The sequence below is a fragment of the Zingiber officinale genome, chromosome 2B, assembly GCF_018446385.1.
Source record: "Zingiber officinale cultivar Zhangliang chromosome 2B, Zo_v1.1, whole genome shotgun sequence".
Taxonomy (NCBI): domain Eukaryota; kingdom Viridiplantae; phylum Streptophyta; class Magnoliopsida; order Zingiberales; family Zingiberaceae; genus Zingiber; species Zingiber officinale.
This window is the reverse complement of record NC_055989.1, coordinates 47,845,902-47,853,147: the sequence shown is the minus strand read 5'-3', so window position 1 is coordinate 47,853,147 and position 7,246 is coordinate 47,845,902. Positions and strand designations below refer to the sequence as shown.

At 36.5% G+C, this 7,246-nt stretch overlaps 1 non-coding gene across 1 annotated transcript; it reads left to right on the top strand.

Annotated features, from left to right (window-relative positions):
• Nucleotides 1-6,769: 6,769 nt before the first annotated feature.
• LOC122049813 lies at nucleotides 6,770-6,875 on the top strand. The gene has a single exon (XR_006131069.1). It is a non-coding gene; the product is annotated as a small nucleolar RNA R71 (small nucleolar RNA).
• Nucleotides 6,876-7,246: the final 371 nt, after the last annotated feature.

The following is a 7,246-nucleotide window of genomic DNA, read 5'->3' as shown; positions in this document are numbered from 1 at the left end:
TGAATTGTTTATTTTTGTGGCACAACCTCCTCTCCTTTTCCAACCCTTTTCCACAGATAAAAAAAGGAGAAAAAGTAATAGATTTTTTTTTAGAAAAAAACTCTAGAAAAAAATTAACATAATTCTTTTTAGAAAAATTTCTTAAGAAAGAATTAATATAATTCTTTTTAGAAAATTTTTAAGAAACAATCAACATAATTCTTTTAGAAAAATCTCAAGGAAAGAATTAACATAATTCTTTTTATAAAAATTTCTTTGGAAAGAATTAATATAATTTTTTTAGAAAATTTCTAAGAAAGAATCAACGTAATTCTTTTTAGAAAATCTTTAATTCTGTTGAGAAAAAATCTCCCCTTTTTCTCATTTCTTTTTATTTTCTTTTCTTTTGGTTTGGCTGGCCCCTTGCTTAGGCACCAAGCAAGGATGTGGCCGATCCCTTTCTTGGGTAGGAAGCAAAACCAAAACGGGTGAATGCGAGGCTCTATAGAGGCTACAACAGGAACCGAGAGGAGGAATTGATTTTGGCCTCCTGATGGACTTGAGCTTCCTGTGTTCGACCCGAACACCCAACTCATGTTCATCAATAATAACTCATACCACTAAAGAGTTATTATTGAACTACCGTCCCATCCCATATTACAATATAGGCTCCTACTTATCATGAGTACATTAGTCTCCCTGTGTTTAAGATATCGTATGCCCGTTAATTAAATGAGTTACTGACAACTCACTTAATTAACATCTAGCTTCAAGAGTAGTACCACTCAACCTTATTATCATGTTAGACTAAGTCCACCTGCAGGGTTTACATGATAATCCTTATGAGCTCCTCAAGGGGACATCATCAACCTAGATTATTAGGACACAATTTCCTTTTGTAATCAACAACACACCATATAAATAATATTATTTCCCAACTTATCGGGTCTATTGATTTAATTGAATAAATTTCACCGTTTGATAAATTAAAAAAATAAATATTAAGTATGTGTTTGTTATTATATCGGGATTAAGAGTACGCACATCTATAATAACAGAGTTTTTATTCTTTTATGCAGTCTATATAAAAAGAGCAACCTCAAATGGTCCTGCTCAATACACACATAGTGTACTAGTGTAATTATATATTCAAGACAAACAAATTCCAAATTACAATACAACTGTTCCAATTGTTTGTCCCTATCCATCTCAGTCGTGAGCTACTATTTAAAATTTATAAGGAACTGCTAACATGATCTTTTATGTGGCACCACACACCATATTATTTACAATATAAATTAAATGGACAACTACATTAACATGCAACATTTGACCAGAGTGATTCTCATTTCAAAATACAAATATTCATACAAAAAGCTAGGCTTTTAGTGTACATCCTAATAATCTCCCACTTATACTAAAAGACTATGCTGCCATATATGCTGTCATACATCTGATTCCCATCCCCTCAACATGCCTATGAAAAGCTCTCGTCGGAAGGGCCTTAGTGAAAGAATCTACCAGGTTGTCTACTGATGCAATCTTGGCGATAACAACTTATCCTCACTTTACGATATCTCGTATCAGGTGGTACTTGCACTCAATGTATTTACTTGGCTTATGGGCTCGTGATTCGTTCGAGCTTGGTATTACACCACTATTATCACAATAAATTGTGATAATTTTGGGCAAACCAGGAATCACATCTAAGTCCATTATGATGTTTCTGAGTCATACTGCTTCTTTGGCTACCTCAGAGGCTACGACATATTCAGCTTCCATGGTGGAGTCCGAAACGCATTTCTTCTTAACACTCCTCCATGTTATGGCTCCACCTCCCAAAGTAAATACATACCCCGAGGTTGACTTACTACTGCCCCTATCTGATTAGAAATCTGAATTTGTGTAACCTACAAGGAGCAAATCATCTACTTGGTAAACCAGCATATAATCTCTAGTCCTTCTCAGGTATTTTAATATATACTTTATGGCAGTCCAATGTCCTTGTCCTGGATTACTTTAATATCTGCTAACAATGCCCACGGTAAAACAGATATCCGATATCGTACATAGCATTGCATACATTAGGCTTCCTACAACCGAAGCATAAGGAACTACCTTCATCTCCTCTATCTCGTTGGATGTTTTAGGACACATCTCTTTAGATAAAGGTATTCCAAGCCGAAAAGGTAAAAAACCTTTTTTGGAGTTTTGAATGATAAAACAAGATAGGATAGTATCGATGTATGAAGCTTGGGATAAGTGTCACGCTCCGCAAGTGTACGGAAATGTCCAAAGTAATATAAAAGATTATTTTATCCACAGGGACTGGAATAAGCACTAAAAATGTCTCAATGCGAATTAGCTAAACAACTATCCAATCGTTTCAAATGCAAAGTGAAGGTAAACAAATCTAATATTATAGATCAACAAACAAGAGTTTAGTGTTTTGGGTTATGATAAGGAAAATTCTAGGAGTTTCGGTTTCTTTGTAAGATTTCTTGAATGTAAATGGTTCACCAATTCTTATCCCTCAATTGCCAAACACTTGTAGAAAGTTGCCGGTTCTCTCTTGCAATAGATAACCGGCTAAGGACTAAGAAATGTATCTAAATATGATCAATTAGACGTGAACCTATGTTGTCCTTACACAGAAGCGCACCTATTACTATGCCTTCCTCGGATATCAACATAGAAGCCCACAACTTATTAATCTATCAAGATACAAGAAACTAATCACAAAATCCATCCTACTCTCTTGAATATTCCTATTTCCTCTTCAAGATTATCTCTCAAACATACTTACACGGGCTTGCACCTATCACGTGGATCCCTCGGATGATCGAGTGAGAGTTTATCTTTACAAAGTCCACAAGAAATCCAAACAATCAATCAAGATTGAGAATTAAGCACAAACCACCATTAATCATTCAAGATCTAATTGATACAAGCAAGACAATGTCATTGAAACAAGAAAATGGCAAATCCATAAGAGATTACATCAATCCATCATACAAATACTCACTTAATCCTAGAATACAAGATCTACTCCATGAATCGAGGAAGAATATTCGAAGAAATGAAGATTACATGCATTTCTTAAATCCCCAATCCAAGAAACCAAGAAAAGGGGGAAAGAGAAAACTTATCTACGAAGAAGCCTCGTCTTCGGATCCAATCCTCGCTCCGGAGTCGAAATCGTCAAGAACCCCCTTAGAATCGCCCAGAAATCCTCCCAAGAATGGGAGGAAACCACCAAATCTTGCCTTCTCCCAAAGGGGGAGAGATCCCCTTTTCAATTCATTAAGGAGGGTTTAAATAGTGGAGGGAATTGGGCGCCACACGGCCCCGTGACACGGCTGTGTGAGATTCACACGACCATGTCCAGTTCCTTCTCTGCCAAAGCTGCACGGCCGTGTGACTCACACGGCCAGGACCCTTCTGCTCTCTGGAAATGCTACACGGCCGTGTGGTGCACACGGCCACAGCTCTTTGGAAACCTCACACGGCCGTGTAGTTCCACACGGCCATGTAAGGCTTCGCTCTGGTTGGCTTCAAATCTTGACACGGCCATGTCATCTTCCTCTTCTGTTGGTGCCAAACTCCACACGGCCCGAGCTCCATACCAGTGCAGGGCCGTGTGAGATACACAGCCTGGTGCTTTCTCCCTTTGTTTCCTCCAAGGCTTGCCCAAAGATGTAGATTCTTCACCAAATCGACTCCTGTGTACAGAAAATGCACAAAAAGCAGATCTCCGAACCAAAAGAGTAAATATGCTAAAAGGAAAGCTGGAAGTATAAAAATGCATAGATCAAGCATGCTCAAAGTATGTAAATGTGCATAAAAACATGCATAAAAGAGTATATAATCTACGCACATCATACCCCCAGACTTAAACCTTTGCTTGTCCTTAATAAAAAATGTCGCAGTCTAAATTCATATGTTCTACAACACATTCATAAAACCTAGTGCACTTTCCTAACTCTATCAAAAAGTTTTATTAACAAGCATGATCATGGAAACAAGTAAAGTATGGTTCAAGCATAAGAATCTTGTGCACAGTGTAAAAGTAACTCAACACCCTTCAAGTTTCAATCCATGTCCTAGTCAAGTCGTCATCAAATTTGAATTCCTAGTGTTTCCAGTGAAAGACAAGTAACCAGTGATAGGCACTTACTCACCATTCACTTGGTTCATATTTCTTAACTAACCCAAGGTCTCAAAGGTGTGCTCAATCTCAAGGGAAGCTAAGCAGTCATTTCCCCAGTAACCTAACTCGGTCTCAAAGGGGTGACTTGCTAGATTCCACTCATGACAACTATTTTTTATATCCCTTTTTTTTTTTAAGTGTTTGCATTGTGCAAAACTTATTCACAAATGTACTTTTAGCACACATGTTGGGATATTTTGATTTTTCCAAATGAGCTTTAATGATTTGAGCCTCATCCAGTAACCAAAATGAAAGTTGAGAAATCACCATTGAAACCAAGTACTAAGCAAACAAGATGAATCATGACTATTTCAATGACATCAACTATTCAAGCATCAAGCACAAGTGTAGTGAAGATAAAATCCTTAAGGTTGAACCAAAATTAAAACTCATCACCATAAGATTCTCAGCTTATTAATGCTTCCCAAGATAGAAAAAAGAACTACACAAAGTTTACTACTAGCATCATTCGAACACCATGAATCAAGACAATAATCGTGCTAACATTTCACTTGAATCCAAGAAAGCATATAAGTGAAGATTGATGTTCTCAATTTTTTTTTTTTTTTTTTGCCATGATTATTTCAAAAACAAGCAAAATAAAGCAACAAGAACCAACGTGAAAAACTAACAAAAAATAAAAACTGAAAATGAAAACCAAACTAAACAGTACATGACACCCCCCCAGACTTAAACTTTTCATCGTCCCGATGAAATCTAAAAACAATGTGGAGGAGATTTTAAGAGAAGTTACCAAGTGATGAGCTCCAAATGGTTGACATTCATGTTTTTAAAGATACTCCTTCATCCAATACTCATATTCCTCCACAACTTTGAATTCTACAACAATAAGATAGACAAGAAAAATTAAGTAGAGGATACATGTTTATTATAAAGAGAGAACTAAAGACATAAAAGAAAATAAGGAAAATGAACTTGGGTTGCCTCCCAAGAAGCGCTTGTTTAAAGTCATTAGCTCGACCACCTCATTAGATTCATCTAAATCTTGCTCTTAGAGGGGTAAGATATTTTAGAACCCTCCTACCAAGAGCTCTTATTATGAAGAGAGCTTTCATCAAAGGAGCTACAAAGTAAAGTATAACTCTCTCCATCTTCATCTTCTTGGAAATTTTTTCAGGTGGTCGAAGACGGTTCAGATTGAGCTTCCAATTATTGGCCCATGTGAAATCTGCACATCCAAAAGAAAAACAAATCTCCCACAAGCATGTTATATAGTATAGAGCTAGAACCATATCAAGATAAGATGAATAAGTAAAAAAAACTGAATCACATCCAACAAAGTCAATTATAGGTACCTCCATAAAGTTTTCCAAAAGATCACAAGAAATACTAACCTTACTTTGTTGAGAAATACCTGAAATTTCTAAACATGTAGATGTGACTTCCTCTGAATCAAATGATGGTTCTGGCTCTAGCTCAGGTGTTGATGATATCAATGATGGTGATTCTTGAGACTCTGCTAGCTCTGCATAAGTCCCTACACATTGTTCCACAACATGATTAATTCTTAAAACCTCTAAGGGTTGTGTTGACAAAGGTGGTGATCCTTGAGATGCTGCTTCCACAACACAACTCCCTACACATTCTTCCATATCATCATCATCAACACATACATCAAAAAATAAACCAACATCTATGTCCTCAAAAGGAGAATCAATAACAAGAGGATCAATAACTTCACTTGCAGTTTTAAGTTGATCTACCACATCACATTCATCATCTGAAAATTCAATGTCACTATAACACCTTATAAAATTTTGAGGTAGATCTGAAAACTTATTTACCACTGCATTATCAATAAAATCCTCATCTGAAAAATCTTCATCTTCATATATATTCAAAAATCTGCACTCAACCATATTAGTGTCACAGGATTTGTCGAAGTCTTTATTTTCATTGACCCCCACTAACCTTTGTGGAAAAGGAACCCTTAGTGAAGGTCCTGGGAAAGATTGAACTTCTTTTTTCCTAAATTTCCTTTGAGCTTTATGAGGAGGTCCAACTTGCTTATCTAATGTTGGTGTGATTAATCGTTGAGGGAAAGGTACTCGTGGCCTTTGGGAACTTCCTAGAGAAATGGAACTGAGTTCTTGCGATCTTCTATTATTCTTCTCCTCAATTCTAAACATGTCATTCATAGGTTCTTCATGATTTTTGCCACTTCTCAACCCAATATCATCACACTTTTCATTGGATCTTGACTGTGTAGGAGGGGGATCTTCTTTAAACCATTTTGAAACAATACTATCAAGTTTTGCCCCCAAATGTTTGAACTCCTCGCTCTGTGACTTGTGAATTTCAACATTTTTAGGTGGTTGAATTTCATTTTGTTTGATAGGCTCTCTTACATTTATGGCTTGTACTTCTTGAATATCTGAGGGAAATTCCATCCAACTTTTGTTCAACCATTCATGGAGGTTCAATGTCACTTGATCAATCAATGAATAAGCTTCATCTACACTTTTGTCCATAAAAGAACCTCCAGCTGATGAATCCAATAAACTCTTGTCTGAGAAAGAAATTCCCCCATAGAATATGTGCAAAATCAACCATTTTTTAAAACCATGATGAGGGCACTGTCTTTGAAGACTCTTGAATCTATCCCATGCTTCAACTAATGATTCTCCATATGCCTGAGCAAAATTTGTTATGCAATTCCTCATATACATTGTTCTACTTAGAGGAAAAAAATGATCCAGAAATTGCTTCTCCAATTGTTCCCAACTTGTGATGCTTTGAGGGTAGCGAGAATATAACCAAGTCCTTGCTTTATCCTTGATACTGAAAGGAAATGCCATCAATCGAACTGCATTTGCTGACACTCCTTCACATTTCACCATATCACAAATCTCTAAAAATGTTTCAAGATGCAGATAAGGACTTTCTGTTACTTCTCCTCCAAATTTGTGACCTTGTATCATAAAAATTAACTCTGTGTCTAGTTGGAAACTTTCTGCTTCAATTTGAGGTTGCACAATGGGAGACAAAAATCTTGCAGAAATTGGTGTAGAAAAATTTCTCATGGGCCTGCTTGAC